A 24,576-nucleotide genomic window follows, 5' to 3' on the forward strand; every position below is an offset into this window, starting at 1 on the left:
CACACTTAGAATGGGGTCCCCTGGAGGTGAGGCCACACCGAGAATGGGGTCCCCCAGAGATGAGACTGGGTCTAGAACGGGGATCCCATGGAGGTGAGGCCAGACCTAGAACAGGGAACCCCGAAAGTGAGCCTAGATCTAGAACAGGGTGCTCGTCAATCTAGTTTCAATGTATTATACCTCACGTGCAGATCCACTCTTCTTTGTCCTGATTTTTGATACTAGTGCTGGAACCTGTCCACACTTCCTCTTTGCCCACTGGCCAAACTTGGCCTTCATCACTGGAGGGTTCTAGAAGGGCAGTGCAAGGCAAAGACTCTTTGCTTCTGAGTTCTGAGCCTTCCGTGGTTACCATTCTCTGCAGCGGCCCAGTGACTGATGCAACCAAGCTCCGCTGTCCCTCCAGCCATGTTATCCCCACAATGGTCACTTCCCAGAGCTCTTCCCACTCATACCCTGACGATGACTTGCTTCTCCAGGCTGTCTCTGGACTTTGCCTTCCAGAAAGTTTCTTGACCACCAGCACTTTGCAAATTCTTGTGGTAGCTAAGCCCCCTTCTGAGAAGCTCTGAGTCTCAGCCTTGGGGATGGGAAGAGGGGGCTTCTCTCCTAGTTCTTGCTCTTTTTATCTCTCTCCCCGAGGTGATGCTACTTCTCGAGGGTTCCTTTCAGCCTTTTAAAAAAATAAAATAGTTAAGCATCTCTTATCATTAACATTTCTTTGTATCCCATCTTCCTTGTTAAAGTAACTAAAGTGATCTCTGCCTTTTGACTGCACCCTGATAGATAGGACCTCCTTCTGATGAGCTTTGTAATAGAAAGGCAATTTTGAGTGTACATTCACTCAAATCAAAATGCAAGAGAGCAAAGCATTATGTATTCAAAGCTCATTCCCAGCTAGTTCCCCCTTCTTTTTATCCTTTCCTCTCCTGACACTGATTTCCTGCCCCAGGAAAGGCTGGCATTCTTATCAAAGCTCCAATGGGAATCGAGCGAGCGGGTCTGCAAGTCTCAGACTTCTCGACTCTAGAGGCTGGAATCTCAGCAACCCAGAATTGGGTTCCCTTGGTAAGGCTCTGGGTAGGCTTCCCAGGTGAGCCCGGGGCATGAGCAAGAAAGAGAGAACCTGTGTGTCATCAGTAACCAGAAACCCGTGTCGCTACCTCCTCCTGTGTCTGCGGGTGAAACCACGAAGTGAGCTGTGTGTAACCTCCAGGTCTCGCCTTGGCCTGGTTCTGCTGCAGCAGCAGTAGAGAATCAATAGAACCTAAAAAAGAATCCCAGGCAAAAGTTGAATAAACAGCACACAATCTGATTTTAGGCCATGGAAAAGAAAAGGTCAGCATAGCATAAGGATAATAATAATAATAATTCCAGTCAACATTAGCTACTTATGTTTTCTTTTTCTCCGCAGAGGATGGATCCCTGCCAGTGGAAGGCCGAAGCCAGCCCTTCTGCCTTTCTTGAAGCTAACCTTGGCTTCCCAGACAAGCCACTGCTAGGATGTTTTATCTGAGGCAAGTGCAGTCCTGAGCAAAGGCAAACTCATTCCTGGGATTTAGGGGAGGAACCTGAGAAATTTCCTTAATAGGAACCTCTACCCTATTTCCACTATGTCTGAAAAAATTCTCATCATAAAAGCCTCCTGGCTGACTATCTACAAATCTCCCTCCTCTTTAAAAATTGTGGTGAAATTCACGAAACACAAAATTAGCTGTTTTATTAAAGTGAAGACTTCAGTGGCATTAGATACACACACAACACACCCATCTCTAGTTCCAAAATATTTTCATCACCCCAAAAGGACATCTGTACCCACTAAGCAGTCCTTTCTCATACTCCTTATCTCCAGCCCCTGGCAACCACAAATCCACTTTCTGTGTCTATGGGTTCACATGTTCTGGTCATTTCATATATAAAATCATACAACATGTGGTCTTTTGTGTCTGGCTTCTTTCACTTAGCATAATGTTTCAAGGTTCATCCACATTGTAGTGTGTGTCAGTACTTCATATATTTTTTTTTTAAGTGACTGAACCCAAATTTCATCTGTGGATGGTTGGATAACACCTGCATGCATGCTAAGTCACTTTAGTCGTGTCCAACTCTTTGTGACTCTATGAACTGTAGCCCACCAGGCTCCTCTGTCCATGGAATTCTCCAGGCAAGAATACTGCAGTCAGTTGTCATGCCCTCCTCCAGGGGATCTTCTAGACCCAGGGACTGAACCTGTGTCTCTTACATCTCCTGCATTAACAGGTTAGGTTCTTTACCACTAGCTCCACATGGGAAGCCCGGATAACACATGGTGGTGTGTATATGCCAACTCTCTTTTAAATGACTTTTCAAGCAATTCAGTCACTCAGTCGTGTCTTTGCAACCCCATGAACTGCAGCACACCAGGCCTCCCTGTCCATCACCAACTCCCAGAGTTTACTCAAACTCATGTCCATCTAGTTGGTGATGCCATTCAACCATCTCATCCTCTGTCGTCCCCTTCTCCTCCTGCCCTCAATCTTTCCCAGCATCAGGGTCTTTTCAAATGAGTCAGCTTTTCACATCAGGTGGCCAAAGTATTGGAATTTCAGCTTTAGCATCATTCCTTCCAAAGAAATCCCAGGGCTGATCTCCTTCAGAATGGACTGGTTGGATCTCCTTGCAGTCCAAGGGACTCTCAAGAGTCTTCTCCAACACCACAGTTCAAAAGTATCAATTCTTTGGCGCTCAGCCTTCTTCACAGTCCAACTTTCACATCCATACATGACCACAGGAAAAACCATAGCCTTGACTAGACAGGCCTTTGTTGGCAAAGTAATGTCTCTGCTTTTTAATATGCTGTGTCAGATCAGATCACATCAGATCAGTCACTATGCTGTGTAGGTTGGTCATAACTTTCCTTCCAAGGAGCAAGCGTCTTTTAATTTCATGGCTGGAATCACCATCTGCAGTGATTTTGGAGCCCAGAAAAATAAAGTCTGACACTGTTTCCACTGTTTTTCCATCTATTTGCCATGAAGTGATGGGACTGCATGCCATGATCTTCGTTTTCCGAATGTTGAGCTTTAAGTCAACTTTTTCAGTCTCCGTTTTCACTTTTATCAAGGGGCTCTTTAGTTCTTCTTCGCTTTCTACCATAAGGGTGGTGTCATCTGCATATCTGAGGTTATTGATATTTCTCTTGGCAATCTTCATTCCAGCTTGTGCTTTTTCCAGCCCAGCATTTCTCATGATGTATTCTGCATATAAGTTAAATAAGCAGGGTGACAATATACAGCCTTGACGAACTCCTTTTCCTATTTGGAACCAGTCTGTTGTTCCATGTCCAATTCTAACTGTTGCTTCTTGACCTGCATACAGGACTTTTAAATGATCTCAAATGGAGGACACAACACATGGGACCATAGCCACAATATCTTACTTTGAATGCGATTATCTGATAAAATGACTTTGGACTAAAAGGACGAGGGGAAATTGTAGAGTGGAGGAGGCAGAGGAATGAAGGTGGAAGAGCCAACTATGTTGTAGAGGAGGTCTAGCTGTGGTTTGAGTTCTAGGAAGTTATTCCGACAGGGTCCCTCTGACTAAATGCAATGTTGCTTTGCTGAATGTAGAATCAAGACTCATGCAGCGCTTGTTCTCACAGATCAGTGGGCTCCAGAGGTTCTGGGTGAAATAAAACCTACCCTTTCTTTATTCAGCACATCTCTGGACCAAGTCTTCACTGGAGGAGTACCATAGTTGAAGAGCATATGACCTCATCAGCTCCAGGTGGGTACAAGGGATGCTGCTGATGGAAGCTTCTCCCATGTGACTCCTGGTGACACTTACCTCAGAAGCATGATCTTTACAGAGTTGAGTTGTTTGCCTTCCTAATGTGAAACAATCAAATACTTTTGGAAGGAAATAGTCCAAGAGTCAAGAAGACCGATTTCCCTCTTCATCTTTATTGGAACTTAATTTGCTGGCAATTATCATGTCTTTATCATACACTTAGAGTTTCATTCATTTACACTCCAGGAAGAATGATGAATCTTTATAACATTTTCATTTAAATTACTGATGCTTCAAACCATGAGCCATTCATTTCCTGCTCTCTTGACATTAGTAATTGGCTATGTCAGGTAGGTGTGGGTTTGAGAAAGCCGTTTAGCTGGCACGAGGAGTGATCACTGTGGGGATCATGCTGCTATTTTTTCCCACAGGTAATTATCAGCCATGTAACACAATAATATCTGCATTGGAGCACACATTTCAGTTCAGTTCAGTCGCTCAGTCGTGTCCAACTCTCTGTGACCCCATGGACTGCAGCATGCCAGGCTTCCCTGTCTATCACCAACTCCTGGAGCTTACTCAAGCTCATGTCCATCAAGTCGGTGATGCCATCCCCTTCTCCTCCTGCCTTCAATCTTTCCCAGCATCAGGGTCTTTTCCAATGAGTCAGTTCTTTGCATCAGGTGGCCAAAATATTGGAGTTTCAGCTTCAGCATCAGTCCTTTTAATGAATATTCAGGACTGATCTCCTTTAGGGTAGACTGGTTGGATCTCTTTGCAGGCCAAGAGACTCTCAAGAGTCTTCTCCACCATAGTTCAAAAGCATCAATTCTTCAACATTCAGCTTTCTTTATAGTCCAAGCCTCACATCCATACATGACTACTGGAAAAACCATAGCTTTGAATAGATGGACCTTTGTTGGCCAAGTAATGGAGCATACAACTGGGTCCCTAAGTACAGCTGTTTTCTCTAGAAGTCAATGTCAGAGTTAGGGTGTGGGTTGTCTCTATAGGGGTGTGTATATATATAGGGTTTTTCTAAAGTAGGTGCTGAAATACACATAGGTATTTTACTCTACTTACTCTTTCCTTTGTGCTTCCTGTAAGCATCCAGCTAGTGGCAAAATATTTTACCAAATGCTGCTTGTCAGAGGTTTGCTCTTAAAAAGGCCAAAGAGAAACAGCTACAAGGAGAGGATGGACAAAGGGAATTTAAGTGACATAAGATGTGCAGTCATCAAAATCTAAAAAGCTTACATTGGAAATGATCAGATACCTCACTTCATTGGCAAGAAAACCAATCTGAGTTTGGCAAATATTTGAGAGGGTGTACCATGTCTTGGGAGATGTGCTGTACTCCCCCAGAGACTCCGAGAAGAATAAAACATGGATCTGAACCTCAAGGAATATTCAGATTTACTGGGGAAGAATGAGTGTTAAACATTAAATCGTAGTCAAAACGGGCTAAGTGTTCTAATAAGAAAGGAAAAAATGATTTAGGAATTTAGAGGAGGAAACCATTCATTCTTGGAGAAGAAGGTGGGAAATGCTGAGGGTGCAAGGAAGGGACCTTTGGGGTAAGTTGAAAGGGGAAGGGGGTTGTCAGGTGGAGAAGGAAATGGCAACCCACTCCAGTATTCTTGCCTGGAAAATTCCATGGACAGAGGAAGGTGGTGGGGTACAGTCCATGGGGTTGCAAAGAGTTGGCCACGACTGAACACATCAGCAAGTGGAGAAAGAAGGCAGGGTGGTGAATTTCTGGAGTGGTCATACTAGCAGATAGCAGCTGGCTGTTAGACTGTTAGAGCCATTGAAAAGGCTACTGAAATATTTTGGGAGATTGATGATAAGGCAGTGATGGTGGGGAGTGTTGAGCAGGACTGACTGAGGCAGACGTATTGGAAATAAGTGATGGCCATTGGGAAACCCAAGATGCAAGAGTTTAGGGAGAGAGGCAGGAGACCTCGTTTCCAGTTTAGGTAAACAGGTGAATATTAATACTCTTAATGGAGGTAGAGTTTTGGAGAGGAATCAATTTGGCTGTGGTCATTCTGAGCTTCTCGGGAATTATATGTTGGGATTGTGCATCAGTGTTTAGGATAATACCTATAGACCAACTCTGATGGTCTATGGACAAACTGATGGTCTATAGGTATTAAACACATCTTATTCTAATTTTAAACAATTAGCATTTTGGAAAAGGCCTTAGACTTTCTGGCATGTAAGTTGGAAACCTTCATTAATGCATTCTTCATCATATTTTTGGTTCAAAGAAATGATATCCCCTCATTAATATTTTAGTATTTTATCTGGTGATGTACTTTGTTTCTATTTTTGTAGCCTCTGGAGAAAGAACCATCCCAGTTAAATTATAGCCTACTACTAACATATTGCAAACCCCTGGAATGGAGCTTATGTTTGTAGGGCCAGTATAAAGTGTTACTTAAAAATTTAAAGTATATTAAAGGGAAACAAATAGTTACTTGCCAATCTCTCTCTCTCTCTCTTTTTTTCCTGTTAAAGACAAAGTAGTCACTAGCTAAAATAACCAGTGGCCTGATGACATTATTCAGTGTTTGTGTGGTGGTAGGGGAGGGGGCTGGGCTTCCCTGGTGGTGCAGGGGTAAATTCCATGAACAGGGAAGCCTGCTGGGCTACAGTCCATGGAGTCACACAGAGTCAGTCACAACTGAATGACTGAGCGTGCGCACACACACGTAGGGGAGGGGGTTGGTGTTAACAATTGGACATTGCTTCCATCTGCCTTTTCTGCTCATGACATGCCATGGCTCCCCGTGGATGCAGGGATAAAGTCAAAAAGTCCCAGGCTGATTTTCAAGTCTCCAGTAGTCTGGACCCCCTTCACGTCTATGACCCATTTTGTATAAATATCACTAATAACAACTCCTTTTTGAGTCTGCTTGGTCTTCTACCATCACTCAAATAGGACACAGGCATTTCTGCTTTGGTGTCTGCTCAGGCTTGTCTGCATCATCTTTGTGTCCAGAGCCTTCTCGGCCCACGATGCTGATGACTCGGCATATTAACTGATGGGTGATGTAAAGCCAAGGACAGTTTCCAATATGATCTGATGCTTTGTTTTATTCAGGAGGGTGTCTCTGGGACAAGAGATCCTGGTAGGTGGGGTGGGAGGCTTTTCAGGGGTCCACTGAGTGGGGAGGAAGCAGTGACAAGCTGAATTCTAGAGGAGAGGAGTCAGGTTAGACAGATATTTCCGAAACCGTGTCAACATTAACCAGTGGTCCTTGATTGCTTTTCAGATTTCTCTTTTAGATGTCAAAGATGAGTCCTTTCATGGAAAGAGGGAAAACAGGAAGAGAGACAATGAGAAGCAAAGAGAAACGTCCAATCCTGTTTGGGGCAAATCAGTTCATACTGTCTGGAATATCCAGGTGGATTTGGTCAATTAGAAGCTGAGAATGCCACTCTCAAGAGAAGCCAGAAAAAAGGGCTATAAAATAACTATAAAAAGCACCACAAATATTTGCATGCTAATTGTGGCTTCTAAAGTCTTTGAGGGGGGCTTGAAAACTGTTTGTTTTTCACATAGTTTCAGCATTATTCTTGCCATCTTATTTTTAAAATACTGTTTGCAGTATCTACAATGAAAACGCTTGCTTAGCAGTCTAACCCATATTAATCACAAATTCCAAATTCATGGCATCAGAATTACAAGAAGTTTCATATTATATAATTAGAAGAAGATTCCAGTCTTTGGTTCATTGACTCTGGAGCCATATTACAGTCTTGTTATATTCGATAATGACATAGCAGACATTCTATCAGAACTTGGATATCTGGAGAGAGATTCCAAAATGCTTTAATCTTGTCGCAAATCAGAGGCAGCTGCTTCTTATAAAAAGGAAAGCTCGTGTTTGGATGGTGCACAGAAAGCCAGTGTGACTTATAGTCCTAAATAGCAGATTTTGGGGTTTTTGGTTGGCAGGTGTTCTCCATCAAGCAGCCCTGTCCCCTTGCTGATTCCTCTTGGTTTTATTTCTTTAGACTTCTCCCAAACTGCAAATTGCATTTGTGTAACGAACTTGATCACAAGCACTTAGGCATTTTATGGTGAAGTCTGAGCATTATCTGGAGACTTTTACACACTGGAGAAAACGGATACATGGAAAATGTAATCCGAATACAACTTGTCCTCTCTGAGCGCAGGATAACTAAAGAGAGGAATGTTGTTATCTTCAGTCAGTCAAGGGCTGCAAGCTTCGAGTGCTGAGCCTACAAACCTTCTGATGGTTCTATGATGACATGAAACTGCTGTTGTAGAAACTCTAAAACTAACAAGGGTATTAGCTTCATTGATTTTCTGAAAATGGGAAAGGGAAAAAAAAAAGTGCTCAGCTAAGTCCAGGAAAGAGATTTAATACAACTGTCTTTTAATAATATTAAGTTTCCTAGAATCAATATTTTCACCCCCTCATATTATACCATGGCTTGCTACCCACCAGTTGCTATGTAGGAGAATGGGAATCAATAGAAGGCTTACCTTCTTTGGAGACTGTCTCAAAGGCTTGCATAATGGAGCACAGATGAGGAAGAATGAAACTGAATTTTAAGTACACTGACATTATGCTATCATCTTCAACCAGGGGAATACAGATTGTTCTGGGGCCCATGGGACCCATGAGGCTCAGGGCAAAGAGGTACCAGGTACAGATTGGTTCACAAACTCCAGTGTCTGTGGCTTCCTCCAGGACTGCTTTACAAAATGATAAATCCAGGACTTAGGGGGTAGCGCTCCTAAAAATATCTTCAAACACTTCCAAGCAGTACTTGATGAGTACTGTTTATGATGTGTTAAGTTTAACTTGAGTGGCTTTAAAATTATACCAGATCCAGTCTGTGTTAACTCAGACTCTGATGCTGAAACCCATTTCTACTTAGTTTTATTTTATTTTTCTTTATTTCAGAAATTCAAATGGGTATTTCTTAGCTGATAAAAAATAACTCTTGATAGAATCACAAAAAATTATTTACAGTGTGAGAGTTGGACTGTGAAGAAACCTGTGTGCCAAAGAATTGTTGCTTTTGAACTGTGGTGTTGGAGAAGACATTTTTTTTTTTAATTTTATTTTATTTTTAAACTTTACATAATTGTATTAGTTTTGCCAAATATCAAAATGAATCCGCCACAGGTATACATGTGTTCCCCAACCTGAACCCTCCTCCCTCCTCCCTCCCCATAGGAGAAGACTCTTGAGAATCCCTTGGACCGCAAGGAGATCCAACCAGTCCATTCTGAAGGAGATCAGCCCTGGAATTTCTTTGGAAGGAATGATGCTAAAGCTGAAACTCCAGTACTTTGGCCACCTCATGCGAAGAGTTGACTCATTGGAAAAGACTCTGATGCTGGGAGGGATTGGGGGCAGGAGAAGAAGGGGACGACAGAGGATGAGATGGCTGGATGGCATCACTGACTCTATGGACGTGAGTCTGAGTGAACTCCGGGAGTTGGTGATGGACAGGGAGGCCTGACCTGCTGTGATTCATGGGGTTGCAAAGAGTCGGACACGACTGAGCGACTGAAATGAACTGAAGATGACATTTTAAATTTTATCTACGGAAAATACTCAAAAACAGTACAAAATACCCAAACCTCAAATTTTGAGAGAGGGTAGAGCACATTAGTTTTTGAGTGTTGATTAATAGTGCTTTTTGTCTCTTAAGGGGCTTCCCTAGTGGCTCAGATTGTAAAAGTGTCTGTCTGCAATGAAGGAGACCCAGGTTTGATCATTGGGTTGGGAAGATCCCCTGGAGAAGGAAATGGCAGCCCACTCCAGTATTCTTGCCTGGAAAATCCCATGGACTGCGGAGCCTGCGTTACCGTCCACGGGGTCGCAAAGAGTTGGACACGACTGAGCGACTTCACTTTCACTTGTCTCTTAGGAGGTTGACTTGAAAAAAAGCTCTGGAAATGTTAATGTGATACTGATATCACATTATTTTACATTGAGGGTTTAGTGCCCACAGAAACCTAGGAGGCCAGGGAAGCAGATGGAACGCAGGGAGAGAGTAGACCCTCCCCACATTTTAAAGGGACAGTCATGGAAAGCAAAGTGGGTTCTTCTGGACCCGGTCATGCAGCGGGCACTCTGACTTTAGCCTAGGGACGGTCTGCACCAGCCAGGAAACACAGCTGCCCTGTAGGTGGACAGCAGCCCCATTTTCTAGGAGAGAGTCACTGTTCTGAGCACTTATATTTGAGCTGGAACCCCAGAAGACTGGGAACTTTCCCAGGTGGCTCAGTGGTAAAGAACCTGCCTGCCAATGCAGGAGACGCAGACTCAGTCCCTGGGTCAGGAAGATCCCCTGGGGGAGGAAATGGCCACCCGCTCCAGTATTCTTGCCTGGAGAATCCCATGGACAGAGCAGGCTGACAGGCTACAGTCTGTAGGGTTGATAAGAGTCAGACACGATTGGGTGCCTGAGCACACACGCCGGCACCCAGGAGACTGAAAGGTGGACGTTTCTTTACTTCTTTTCCATCCGTACAATTCCAGAGCTGTGTTCTTCTAATCTCCTACCCGCAACCTGTGTGAGGAAGGCCCTAGAAGTTCTGCAGGATGCCTGGGACTAAGGGAGGGTTCTGTTCATGGTGCAGAGGAAGTCTGCTTCCACTCTGAAGAGTGGGTAACAGACCTGAGAGCAAGAGAGCAAAACAAACAACAAACCAAATCTGAAAACAGGGTACTTCCTTTCTTCTTGAGATGGTAGCCTGCAACCCCCAAGGTTCTAATGTTTGGAAAGGATTGTGAAACATTCACAGCTGAGTGAATGGATAGGAATGTCACCCTGCACCCTGGCTGGTGTCAGGGGTCAGGGGCCTTGGTTGGCCTCCGGGTCCTCCAAGCCCTGGGTGTATGAGTCAGGCTCATCGATCAGCATGGCTGCCCACAGCTCTTGTATGATCACAGAGTGCCCTTTTGTGCAGTTCATATCACTGGGGCAGATAAGATGTGTGACTCTTCCTAGGAGCACTGTGCATGCTCTAAGTCTTCGGCCATGCCAACTTCTTGTCATGATGCATTGGCATGTTAGCCAACAAGGAAACAAACCCAGCTTAAACGGAGCTGAGAGGTGGCCCATGCTTGGGTCTGGGAGCAAATAAGAAGCCAGCTGGTGTCCCCTGATTCTTTCCTCATATCCTCCCATCTGTGTTGGACTCTCCCATTGCTCCATCAAGATGGGAGAAATTTTGAAGGGATAAAGTGACTCTCCTTTTGGGGGTCTTTGTTTTTCATCTCTGTCCTTTCCCATCTCATTCTGTCACTTTATCTTGCCGCCCACCCCATTTATCCATTTGTTTCTCTTCCTCTGTGTCCTTCTCTGAAAATCTGCTTTTTTTTGTTTGTTTGTTTTTTTGATTCTCTGATCTTCTTTATCTGCTTTTTAAATGTATCCCTGTCTTCTGCTGTAGACGGTGATTTGTGTTTCCAACCCCTGGTGTGCAGTAAGGTTTTTCTGAAAAAGATTCCTCCAAAAGCTCATCCTGTAACGTGTTTCAATTTGGGAAAGGAATCTCAGAATCATTGATAAGTTTCATGTATATCAGCATTTTTTTTTTAAGCCTAGTGATCCAGATGAAACTTTTCCAGCCTTTTTTTTCAAGTTTCACCTCCCTCCAAGTTGCTGCCACTATTGATGAGACATTTGTAATTTGATTCAGGCAGCCTGGTCCGTGCAGTTATTACTGTCTGTTAGTCTACAAACTCCAAAATGATGACCTTCTACACATTGACACAAGATTAATTATTACAGCGCTACATGCCAACTTTAACTCAAAAATTATATGTTTGTTTGCTGACTCGAATCTGAGCCAGAAAGCACAAGTTTGGGCTTTTTCCTTACAGAACTCTGGGTACAGCTTCAGCTGGGCATTCTGGCCTCAGCTCATTACCTGTCCTTGATAACAAAGCTTTCCTCCCAAACAAAGGGCTTTCCTAATTCAGACGCTTCCCTCTCAGACTTTAAGTGCCATTCTGCTCACTGGTTCTGGCAAGATGACCAGCTCTACTGACGGGAGTGTGTGTGCTCAGTCACTCAGTTGCATCCAACTCTTTGTGACCCCATAGACTGTAGCCCGCCAGGCTCCTCTGTGGGATTTTCCAGGCAAGAATACTGGAGTGGGTTGCCATTTCCTTCTCCAGTGAGGGAAGAGCTGTTCACAATGGTCCACCTTCTACTCAGATTGGCATCCTTTAACTCCCTTCTCCAGAAAGCATCCTTCAATCTCTGTCTTCCAAATGAAGAATGTAACAGCTTTTCCTGTTCATGGGAAAAATATTACTTCATTGAAGTAATAAGTTTCTCTATGCATTGAAATGTAGGAAAAGAAAGAAAATTGATTTCAGTATAGGTATTATTTCACCATATGTGATTTATTTATAGTTGGTGTTCAATATCCTACTGTTCCTGGGATGGACTTTTGCTGAAATGAATTACAATGGGGAATTATCAAAAACACTCTTTTTGTTATTGTTTAAATAGAGTGTGTGTGGACAGATTGTATGATCTCAGATAACCTCTCCTATCTTTAAACGTTGTTGCTGCCCCCTGTCTGTGTTCATCACTTTTAATGTGATGCATCCATACTGTGTAGAGTCACTTCGGTGGCTCAGTGGTAAAGAATCCTCCTGCCAATGCAGGAGTCTCGGGTTTGATCCCTGGGTTGGGAAGATCCCCTGCAGAAGGAAATGGCAACCCACTCCAGTATTCCTTCCTGGGAAATCCCGTGGACAGAAGAACCTGGAGGGCTACAGGCTATGGGCTCACGAAAGAGTTGGACACAACTTAGCGACTAAACAACAACATATAAGCGATATCATATGATATTTGTCTTTCTCTTTCTGATTTGCTTCACTTAGTGTGGTAATCTCTAGTTTACAATATGGTCTTTTGCATCTGGCTTCTTTGACTTGGCATAGTATTTCCAATGTTCACATATGCTGCATGTAGTAGGCAGACATTAGGACTCCCTCTTTTTGGCTGAATGATATTCTTAAATTAACTTTTTTTCCTTGAATGAATATTATTATTTTGCGTCAGTGTTCAGAAGATGGAAGACTCCTACATGAGGACATTTTCTCATCACTCACATAACCAAGTACAGGAACTGGGCAATATTTGATTTTACTTGATATTTGAACTACCTTCATCGGTTCATGCCTGGCTTTCTCCCATTTTGCTGCTTCTGCTGCTAAGTTGCTTCAGTCGTGTCTGACTCTGTGCGACCCCATAGACGGCAGCCCACCAGGCTCCCCCATCCCTGGGATTCTCCAGGCAAGAACATTGAAGTGGGTTGCCGTTTCCTTCTCCAATGCATGAAAGTGAAAAGTGAAAGTGAAGTTGTTCAGTCATGTCCAACTCTTAGCGACCCCATGGACTGCAGCCTTCCAGGCTCCTCTGTCCATGGGATTTTCCAGGCAAGAGTACTGGAGTGGGGTGCCATTGCCTTCTCCTTCTCCCATTTTACTTATTCACTTATTAATATTATTAACATATCAGCCATAAAGTCTCAGCACAATCCAACAACTACACTATTGACAATAATGTTAATTGACATTTGTGTACTGCCTTCCTCCGGAGAAGTCTAACTTGTGCTGGGATTTCATAATGCTGCTTTCCTTATTTCATTAGTACAGTCAGCCCTCCATATCCGTGAATTCCATTTCTGCAGATTCAACCAACCAAGGATAGAAAATATTCTTAAATTAATCTTTTAATTGAAGTTCATTCTATTGCTGACTCAAGACTCATGAGCCCTGTGTTTTCTACAGATGTCTACCTTTCTAGTTCATTTCTTTCCAAAGTATAGTTTGGGAATTTATCCCTGGGAGATTTCATTTTGTTAATGAGATGATGGAAATGATGATGATGGTGGTGATAATAATACACACCTTCTTTTGAATATCTACCATGTAACCATAAAAAGTGCTGGAAAATTGCTTCCCTGGTAGCTCAGATGGTAAGGCATCTGCCTGCAATGCGGGAGACCTGGGTTCCATCTCTGGGTCGGGAAGATCCCCTGGAGTAGGAAATGGCAATCTACTCCAGTACTCTTGCCTGGAAAATTCCATGGATGGAGGAGACTGGTAGGCTACAGTCCATGGGATCGCAAAGAGTTGGACATGACTGAGCAACTTCACTGGTTCACTGGTCAAACTAATTCTCAGAGAAATTGTGCTAATCAGAATCTCACACTCACTTGACAAAAGGGGGAACTGAGGGGCAGATGAGTCAAATTCTCATCTGTGAGTGAGAAGCAGAGTTTGATTTGTGGCCAGGACCCTCTGCTTCACTGCTCACTCTTTCCCAGGCCCCTTACTTTCCCTGGTTCTTTCAAGTTGCTCCAGGTCATAGAATAAGAGACAAGAAAACCTAGTTTTCCTGATCTGAAGACAGGAGCTGGACTGAATCAGGTTCTTCATGGGATCATGATGGCTTTGGAACTAACTTTGATAATTTGATGCTTTATTAAAACACTTCCCAGGGTCCAGCCTGTCCAGCTTCTTCCTTATACCAGATCCTCCCCTGAGCATTCTTACCTCTACGTATTCTGCACATTCTTCCTTACAGTACACATCTTTCTTCCTTTCAAAGACAAATTGAACCCAGTTCCCTCTCTAAAGCTATCTCCTTCTACTTCGACCAAGCCTCATCTCCTTTCTCCTGACTCTGATAATGTGCTTTTCTATGCTTTACCTGTAGGTCCTTATCATCCATGATCATACCACTAATTACAGTTTTGTGTATCCATCTTGCCTCCTCAGGGAGATGAAATGTTACTTCAGATCTCCATCTTTGCTAGTAAGTCTTCAGTAGATCCCCCACTTCCACATCCAGTTTTTAGTTCAACTTCACACATAGAATTATACTTTGGCATATTTATGTGAAATACGGGCTTCCCTCATGGCTCAGAATCTATCTGCCTGCAATGTGGAAACCTGGGTTTGATATCTGGGTGGGAAGATCCCCTGGAGGAGGGCATGGCAACCTGCTCCAGTATTCTTGCCTGGAGAACCCCCCTGGACAGAGGAGCCTGGTGAGCTGCAGTCCATGAGGTCCCTAAAAGTCAGACACAACTGAGCAGCTAAGCACAGCACACATGTGAAATAACTGGTAGAACAGTTATTCACATTGAACAGTTGAACAGTTATTCAACTACATACTATCTCCTCTGCATTGATTTTGACCAAAGTCAGGAATGTAAATACACAAAGTCACAAACAGAAAGTGGGTTTGGAGAGGAACTAGACTAGAAAGAATCTTACAGAAAGTAGTTTTGGAGGCTCAGGAGGGGACTGTTTGACTGTTAGTGTTGAGACTGATTGGCAATGTTTGAAATGATCCCTTAGCAGGCAGCTGGGGCCCCTGGGTCAGGTATGTGCTATCATGGCTTTAGTAGGAACCTCTAATCTCTTCATAAAAAGTTGGCCATATATATTGTGTTCTTCTAAACACAGGTGGCTAAATGTTGGTTTAAAGTTGCATAACTTGGTTACTTTTGAAGCATGCATTTAGTACTGGAGCTACACTCGCTGAAAGTAAAAGTCTTTCCTGTTTTGGTTAATTTGATATTTATGGAGGAAGCTCATCAACTCTTTGAGGTATTAAGGAGACATTCTATTTGGGTTGGGCATGGATGTTGCCACCAAACTTCAGTGGCTTAACACAGTAAGAGTTTATTATTATTCTACATGGTTTTGTGGAAGGGCAGTGGGGCCCTGCTCCAAACAGGTATTCTGCACCCTAAATGGTAACTTTAAAAAGTTCCCTCCCCACCGACTCTAGCCAAGCACACACATTTTTTGATATTCCTCTGGTAAAGAAATGGTATCTGTGTCTCCGATCCTTGAATCTGAGTCAGCTTATTGATACTTCAACTAGTAGCATATGATTGATGTAATATGTATGGCTTCCAAACTGGCTCCACAAGACTAGGTAGTTTCTGCTTTCTTAGCTGGATCCCTGGGCTGCCATTTATGAAATCTGACTGCTTTGATGTGACTATTTGTGAGCAAGTCCTCACGTTCTGGAGAGGCTACCATGGGAAATCCAGGTGGTGGTCTTAGCTTTTGGGCCATCTTGCCCTGAACATCAGATATATGAGTAAACAAACCTTCAGATGATTCTAGACCTTAGCCATTGACTTCCCAGCCTCAGATATTATGAAGCATTGACAAGTCATCCTCTTTCTACCCTGTTCAAATTCTTAACCCACAGCATCTATGAGCATCAGTCAGTTTTGTTTTAAGCATTGATTTTTCTGCAGAAATGATAACGAGAATACCACCTATAACACCATCACAAGAAGCTCAGGGCTTCGCTTGATAGGGTAAGAGATGACAGGAGAGCTGAGAAACAGCATGGTCATGCTTTGGCCTGGAAGTGACATGCTTTATATTTCATTAGCCATGACTAATCACATGTCCAAGCTTAATTTCAAAGATGTGGGGGATTGTAATGAAGACATCACTAGAAATTGACAAGAATTAGAAACTGGTGAACGCTAGGTCACCCTTGGACTGCAAGGAGATACACCCAATCCATCCTAAAGGAAATCAGTCCTGAGTATTCACCGGAAGGACTGATGCTGAGGCTGAAACTCCAATACTTTGGCCACCTGATGCTAAGAACTGACTCATTGGAAAAGACCCTGATGCTGGGAAAGGTTGAAGGTGGGAGGAGAAGGGGAAGACAGAGGATGAGATGGTTGAATGGCATCATGGACTCAATGGACATGAGTTTAAGTAAACTCCAGGAGTTGGTGATGGACAGGGAAGCCTGGCATGCCGCAGTCCATGGGGTTGCAAAGAGTTGGATACAACTGAGCGATTGAACTGAACTGAACGTCAGTAACATCTGCCTCTGAAAGCTGACAATCTCATGCCTCCTGCTATGGAGTGATTCAGTGCCCCTCACATTCATATGTTGAAGACCTGACCTCCAACATGATGGTATTTGGAGGTGGGACCTTTGGGAGGTCATCAAATTTAGATGAGGTCATGAGGATGGGGCCTTCCTGATGGGATTTGTTCTCCTATAAAGAGATTCTAGAGAGCTTTCTCTCTCTCTCTCCCTGCTGTGTGAGGACACAGCAAGAAGGTAGCTTCCTACAAGCAAGGAAGAGAGCTCCCACTGGACCATGCTGGCTCCTTGATCTTAGACTTACAGACTCAAGAGTTGTGAGAAATAAATTGTTGTTGTTCAAGCTACTGACTCTGGGTATTTTGTTATGGCTCTGAAGCTAAGAAACCTCCCACACTGAAGATGTATTTGAAGACTTATTTCCTATGTACCCAACCTTCACAGTGAGTTTGCTGGAATTTTCCACAGCAAAGCAAATAGACACCCATATGTTTTATGCTTCCTTCTCATATCAGATCAGATCAGTCGCTCAGTCGTGTCCAACTCTTTGCGACCCCATGAATCGCAGCACACCAGGCCTCCCTGTCCATCACCAACTCCGGGAGTTCACTGAGACTCACGTCCATCAAGTCAGTGATGCCATCCAGCCATCTCATCCTCTGTTGTCCCCTTCTCCTCTTGCCCCCAATCCCTCCCAGCATCAGAGTCTTTTCCAATGAGTCAACTCTTCGCATGAGGTGGCCAAAGTACTGGAGTTTCAGCTTTAGCATCATTCCTTCCAAAGAAATCCCAGGGCTGATCTCCTTCAGAATGGACTGGTTGGATCTCCTTGCAGTCCAAGGGACTCTCAAGAGTCTTCTCCAACACCACAGTTCAAAAGTATCAATTCTTCGGCGCTCAGCCTTCTTCACAATCCAACTCTCACATCCGTACATGACCACAGGAAAAACCATAGCCTTGACTAGACTGAACTTTGTTGGCAAAGTAATGTCTCTGCTTTTGAATATGCTATCTAGGTTGGTCATAACTTTCCTTCCAAGGAGTGTCTTTTAATTTCATGGCTGCAGTCACCATCTGCAGTGATTTTGGAGCCCCCCAAAATAAAATCTGACACTGTTTCCACTGTTTCCCCATCTATTTCCCATGAAGTGGTGGGACCGGATGTCATGATCTTCGTTTTCTGAATGTTGAGCTTTAAGCCAACTTTTTCACTCTCCACTTTCACTATCATCAAGAGGCTTTTGAGTTCCTCTTCACTTTCTGCCATAAGGGTGGTGTCATCTGCATATCTGAGGTTATTGATATTTCTCCCAGCAATCTTGATTCCAGTTTGTGTTTCTTCCAGTCCAGCGTTTCTCATGATGTACTCTGCATATAAGTTAAATAAACAGGGTGACAATATACAGCCTTGATGAACTCCTTTTCCTATTTGGAACCAGTCTGTTGTTCCATGTCCAGTTCTAACTATTGCTTCCTGACCTGCATACAAATTTCTCAAGAGGCAGATCAGGTGGTCTGGTATTCCCATCTCTTTCAGAATTTTCCACAGTTTATTGTGATCCACACAGTCAAAGGCTTTGGCATAGTCAATAAAGCAGAAATAGATGTTTTTATGGAACTCTCTTGCTTTTTCCATGATCCAGCTGATGTTGGCAATTTGATCTCTGGTTCCTCTGTCTTTTCTAAAACCAGCTTGAACATCAGGAAGTTCACGGTTCACATATTGCTGAAGCCTGGCTTGGAGAATTTTGAGCATTACTTTACTAGCGTGTAAGATGAGTGCAATTGTACGGTAGTTTGAGCATTCTTTGGCATTGCCTTTCTTTGGGATTGGAATGAAAACTGACCTTTCCCAGTCCTGTGGCCACTGCTGAGTTTTCCAAATTTGCTGGCATATTGAGTACAGCACTTTCACAGCATCATCTTTCAGGATTTGGAATAGCTCATGTAGAATTCCATCACCTCCACTAGCTTTGTTTGTAGTGCTGCTTTCTAAGGCCCGCTTGACTTCACATTCCAGGATGTCTAGCCCTGGGTCAGTGATTACACCATGATGATTATCTGGGTCGTGAAGATCTTTTTTGTACAGTTCTTCTGTGTATTCTTGCCATCTCTTCTTAATATCTTCTGCTTCTGTTAGGTCCATACCATTTCTGTCCTTTATCAAGCCCATCTTTGCATGAAATGTTTCTTTAGTATCTCTGATTTTCTTGAAGAGATCCCTAGTCTTTCCCATTCTGTTGTTTTCCTCTATTTCTTTGCATTGATCACTGAAGAAGGCTTTTTTATCTCTTCTTGCTATTCTTTGGAACTCCACATTCAGATGTTTATATCTTTCCTTTTCTCCTTTGCTTTTCACTTCTCTTCTTTTCACAGCTATTTGTAAGGCCTCCCCAGACAGCCATTTTTGCTTTTTTGCATTTCTTTTCTATGGGAATGGTCTTGATCCCTGTCTCCTATACAATGTCACAAACCTCATTCCATAGTTCATCAGGCACTCTATCTATCAGATCTAGGCCCTTAAATCTATTTCTCACTTCCACTGTATAATCATAAAGGATTTGATTTAGGTCATACCTGAATGGTCTAGTGGTTTTCCCTACTTTCTTCAATTTAAGTCTGAATTTGGCAATAAGGAGTTCATGGTCTGAGCCACAGTCAGCTCCTGGTCTTGTTTTTGTTGACTGTATAGAGCTTTTCCATCTTTGGCTGCAAAGAATATAATCAATCTGATTTCGGTGTTGACCATCTGGTGATGTCCATGTATAGAGTCTTCTCTTGTGTTGTTGGAAGAGGGTGTTTGTTATGACCAGTGCATTTTCTTGGCAAAACCCTATTAGTCTTTGCCCTGCTTCATTCCGTATTCCAAGGCCAAATTTGCCTGTTACTCCAGGTGTTTCTTGACTTCCTACTTTTGCATTCCAGTCTCCTATAATGAAAAGGACATCTTTTTTGGGTGTTAGTTCTAAAAGGTCTTGTAGGTCTTCATAGAACCGTTCAACTTCAGCTTCTTCAGTGTTACTGGTTGGGGCATAGACTTGGATTACTGTGATATTGAATGGTTTGCCTTGGAAATGAACAGAGATCATTTTGTCATTTTTGAGATTGCATCCAAGTACCGCATTTCGGACTCTTTTGTTGACCACGATGGCTACTCCATTTCTTCTGAGGGATTCCTGCCCGCAGTAGTAGATATAATGGTCATCTGAGTTAAATTCACCCATTCTAATCCATTTCAGTTCGCTGATTCCTAGAATGTCGACATTCACTCTTGCCATCTCTTGTTTGACCACTTCCAATTTGCCTTGATTTATGGACCTGACATTCCAGGTTCCTATGCAATATTGCTGTTTACAGCATCGGACCTTGCTTCTATCACCAGTCACATCCACAGCTCGGTATTGTTTTTGCTTTGGCTCCATCCCTTCATTCTTTCTGGAGTTATTTCTCCACTGATCTCCAGTAGCATATTGGGCACCTACTGACCTGGGGAGTTTCTCTTTCAGTATCCTATCATTTTGCCTTTTCATACTGTTCATGGGGTTCTCAAGGCAAGAATACTGAAGTGGTTTGCCATTCCCTTCTCCAGTGGATCACAATCTGTCAAATCTTTCCACCATGACCCGCCCATTGTGGGTTGCCCCACGGGCATGGCTTAGTTTCATTGAGTTACACTATTAAGAAGCAAACATTACTTTTCCAACAAAGGTCTGTCTAGTCAAAGCTATGGTTTTTCCAGTAGTCATGTACAGATGTGAGAGTTGGACTATAAAGAAAGCTGAGCACCAAAGAATTGATGCTTTTGAACTGTGGTGTTGGAGAAGACTCTTGAGAGTCCCTTGGACTGTAAGGAGATCCAATCAGTCCATCCTAAAGGAAATCAGTCCTGAATATTCATTGGAAGGACTGATGCTGAAGCTGAAATGCCATTACTTTGGCTACCTGATGCAAAGAACTAACTCATTGGAAAAGACCCTGATGCTGGGAAAGATTGAAGGTGGAAGGAGAAGGGGATGACAGAGGATGAAATGGTTGGATGGCATCATGGACTTGAGGGACATGAGTTTGAGTAAACTCCAAGAGTTGGTGATGGACAGGGAGGCCTGGCGTGCTGTGGTCCATGGGATCGCAATGAGTCAGACATGACTGAGCAACTGAAATTAACTGAACTCGTTACACTCTTTAATCTGACTGATATGCATTCCTTTCCATGGTATGTGTGTTTATAAGTAGAACTCAAAAATACATGTCATGTGTCTCTGATTTCTTATGTACATTGCTGTGCTTGGTGAGTTTAGAGAGCCCTAACATTTTGGCAAGTGACATAATTTCAGTAGATCGATAAATTATGATACACAAGCAGCAATAGCCAGCACACCAGCACACCATGATGTTCTTCTGTGAGAAGCAGAGTCATGCTCAGCTCCTTCTGGAGGCAGGAATGTTCCTATGTATATTCCATTCCCATCTTGTTTTATTTGTCACCTCTCTCCAGGCAAAAGAAACATTTCTTGTGTGATCAGATAAACCAGGTGAATTTGGGTGTCTCAGAATAGTCACTATCAGCACTGATTGGCCTCAGAAGTCATAGTTCAGGTATGATACTTCAAAGGAAAAAAAATTCACATTAAAAATGACCCAGCATCCATTGATAGAGACTATTCCGAGAGTCCCGTATTAACGCATATATGTGGAATCTAGAAAAAATGGTACGGATGAACCTATTTGCAGGGCAGAAATAGAGAGGCAGACATAGAGACTGGACCTGTGGATGTGGTAGGGGGCAGGTGCTATGAGTTGGGAGGTTGGGATTAACATATATGCACCATCATGTGTAAAATAGGTAGCTAATAGAAACCTACTGTATAGCAGAGGGAGCCCAGCTCAGTACCTAGAGGGGTGTGATGAAGGTGGGGTTGGAGGGAAGTCCAAGAGGGAGGAAATATATGTATACACTTGGCTGACTTGCTTCATTGTAGAGCAGAAACTAGCACAACATTGTAAGGCAGCTGTGTGTGTGTTAGTCGCTCAGTCGTGTCTGACTCTTTGTGACCCCATGGAGTGTCACCCGCCAGGTTCCTCTGTCCATGAAATTCTCCAGGCAAGAATCCTGGAGTAGGTTGCCAGTTCCTGCTCCAGGGGATCTTCCCAACCCTGGGATCGAACCCGGGTCTTCTGCATTGCAGGCAGATGCTTTACCATCTGAGCCATACAGGGAAGTGTAAGGCAACTATACCCCAGTTTAAAAAAAAAAAAAAGACCCAGCAAATGGTGAGTTGTACCAAGCTGTAGAGATACTTGTGATTCGCCAGTGATCTCCTGTGTTTGGAACAACGTTATAAATTTCCCCAAGTTTAATGGGTGATTAGGAATGGATTTGCTGGTGCTTTGTTTTCTTATAGATAACAGGCCACATAAATATGATTGTAGTGGATACTAATGGACTGAGTCCCTTCAAAGGATTAAAAGATTGCTGGATTTTGGATGGTCTTTAGACAACTGAGATTCCGAGTGCCATTTTTAAAGGATGGACTCTTTGCTTACAAGGACATGTTATTTTGATGACCAGGTGGATCCTGGGGAGGTCTGTCTGGAGCATCACACAGCGCACACAAGCTGGCATTCTCGCCCCGTTCTGCCTACAAATGCACTGTTACCAGAATCAACGATTAATGGTTGAACGAGTCTGAAAAATGGCTATCCCTTTGACCTTTCTAAGGTTTGTCATTTAGTTGACATACCCATTACCTCAAAAATCAAATGTGTTTGTCTAAACATTATTCTGATGTTTACTTTGGGCACTAAAGGGCAGACAGCTGACCACGGACCCGCTGACAGTGATCAATTCAGCCTCGAATCTTGTCACTTTCCCTGTTTATTCTGCTATCAATCTCCCCTTTGCCTGCCACCACAGCCACTTTCTGCTGCTCAGGCGCTTTTAAAACTAACAATAATCCAATTTAGAATTGATCAATGAAAATGTGTGGTCAGTAAGCAAAATGACAAAGTCTGCATGTAACCGCTGACCACAGTCAGGGGTTTATTTTATATGGATGGAGGTGAAGGTAAATTTTAATTAATTAATTAAATGTTAATAGCATTCAAACCTCTTTTTTTTTTTAAGTCAGATCTAAGTTTTACTATCTTAGAGATGGGGGAAGTAGGTCCATTGACTCCCTAATAGAACCAGTATATTCTGGAACTGCATTGCCCTGTGGGCCTTTCTGTGACGATGGGAATGGTTTAAACCTGTGTTGTCCAAGGTGGGAGCCACCAGCCACCTGTGGCTGACCTTGAACTATGGTTTGTGCAACAGAGAAATCATTTTTGCAAATGCATTTAATTTTAATAAAGTTAAATGGTTGTATGCGGCTCATGGCTATAATACAGGATGGTGCAATTCTAGAATGCTGACATTTTTGGTGATGAGACGAGGCCTGTTGATGTGGTTTGGAATGTCATACTGTCTAGACACTGGGTATCAGGAGATCACAGTCTCTGATCTGATCCAACACGGCTACAAACCAGGCAAGAGAAGTTCAGGGAGATATTCAAGCCTTCCTCATGTCCTAAAGGCAATGTCGTGTTTGACCAGGGTTCTCTTCCTGGTCCACGGGAGCAGGGCTCCTTAACAGGCCGGGAGGACCTGGCTGCTGGTCGGCAGGGCTGACTTCTGCTCAGCTGACGAGAGGACTCCAGCAAGAGAGGGTTCAGGACTGGTGCAGGAAGGCTCCTTTTCCTATAAGTCCCCCAAGCAAGCCCCGTTCTTGGCTGCATCCTCGCTCTGGTTTCCAAGACAGAAGGCTGCCTAGGTCCCTAGTGCCAAGTGGCTCCTGGGTTCTGGACATGACCAGGCATCTTGCTGGGCCCCTGGTTTCTGGCTCCCAAATTGTCTGGGTTCTTGAACCTACATCCCTTCCTTCTCTCAGCCTCAAACTCCATTTTTGCCAAATCCAACAACTGGGAGTCATTTGATGAATTTCCTAAAATAGTTTGAAAAATCATTTCTTAAAATGATTTGCACATGTTACTTTCAATAGGCAGAGAGTTGAAAACTAATTGCTAATAAGATTATAAGCACATATGATATTTGAGTTTTTTTTTAAACATGAAATCTACTTAGCTCTTACCTCTGGATAGATGTATGTCAAAAGCTAGGTTAGAATTTTTTAGAAAACTGCGTCACTTATTTGAATTTCAGAGTTTATGGGGGAAATTATGAGCAAGTAGAAACACTTTATGAGGGTTATGGTATAATCGATGGAGATTTAAAATGCTGTACCAGATAACTATTGTCTTAGAAGGAAAGTGGTCTGGGTATTCTCTTGAGGGAAATTCTCAATCTATAATTCTTGTTTCTTGCGTTATTTACATACTGACAACAAAAAAACTAAAAACAAAAGCCAGTTTTTATTTTTTAAAAAATGGAAAAAATTTACTTCTTGAAAATCTTCAGTAGGAAAAAAAGTTTTATTTGAGACACTTAAAAATTAGTTTTTAATAAAGATTTATGTGACAAACTATAAGAATTTGACAACAACAAAAGGATTTCTTATAATAAGATCTTTGAATTAAAACAGATTATCTATATTTCTATTTCATCCATGGTTTCAGTATCCAAAAACAGGCACTGTTAATACTTTTTGTATTTATAACTAATCTTTATTCTATTCTTTTTAATGGAAAGATCATGTATATACTATTTCTATCCTACTTTCTTTTCATTTAACATTATAATTCTTATGTTTTCCATATATCACATATTCTTTAGGAATATATTTTTAAAATTTATAATTCATGAAGTGAATATACATAATTTATGTAACAATTATATTTGCATCTGTATTTTGATTATTTCTGATATTTTCCTTTTGCTTTTATAAATAGTGCTTCTCAATATTC

The 24,576-nt window shown here is 42.7% G+C and overlaps 2 long non-coding RNA genes across 4 annotated transcripts in view; both read left to right on the forward strand.

Moving 5' to 3' along the window:
- LOC147378939 (uncharacterized) overlaps positions 1–1,521 on the forward strand; it is a 309,440-nt gene extending 307,919 nt beyond the window's left edge. For all 3 annotated transcript variants that reach the window (XR_015169806.1, XR_015169867.1, XR_015169852.1), the window contains one exon: positions 1,415–1,521. This is a non-coding gene — a long non-coding RNA (uncharacterized LOC147378939). The remainder of the gene's footprint in view (positions 1–1,414) is intronic.
- A 2,173-nt stretch (positions 1,522–3,694) lies between these two features.
- On the forward strand, positions 3,695–9,513 carry LOC147378941 (uncharacterized). Its single transcript, XR_015169888.1, has 2 exons — positions 3,695–3,768; positions 8,994–9,513. It is a non-coding gene; the product is annotated as an uncharacterized LOC147378941 (long non-coding RNA).
- The last annotated feature ends 15,063 nt before the right edge of the window (positions 9,514–24,576 follow it).

The sequence above is a fragment of the Bos grunniens genome, chromosome 1, assembly GCF_055505025.1.
Source record: "Bos grunniens cultivar Pamir isolate PY7600 chromosome 1, Bosgru_T2T1.0, whole genome shotgun sequence".
Lineage (NCBI taxonomy): Eukaryota > Metazoa > Chordata > Mammalia > Artiodactyla > Bovidae > Bos > Bos grunniens.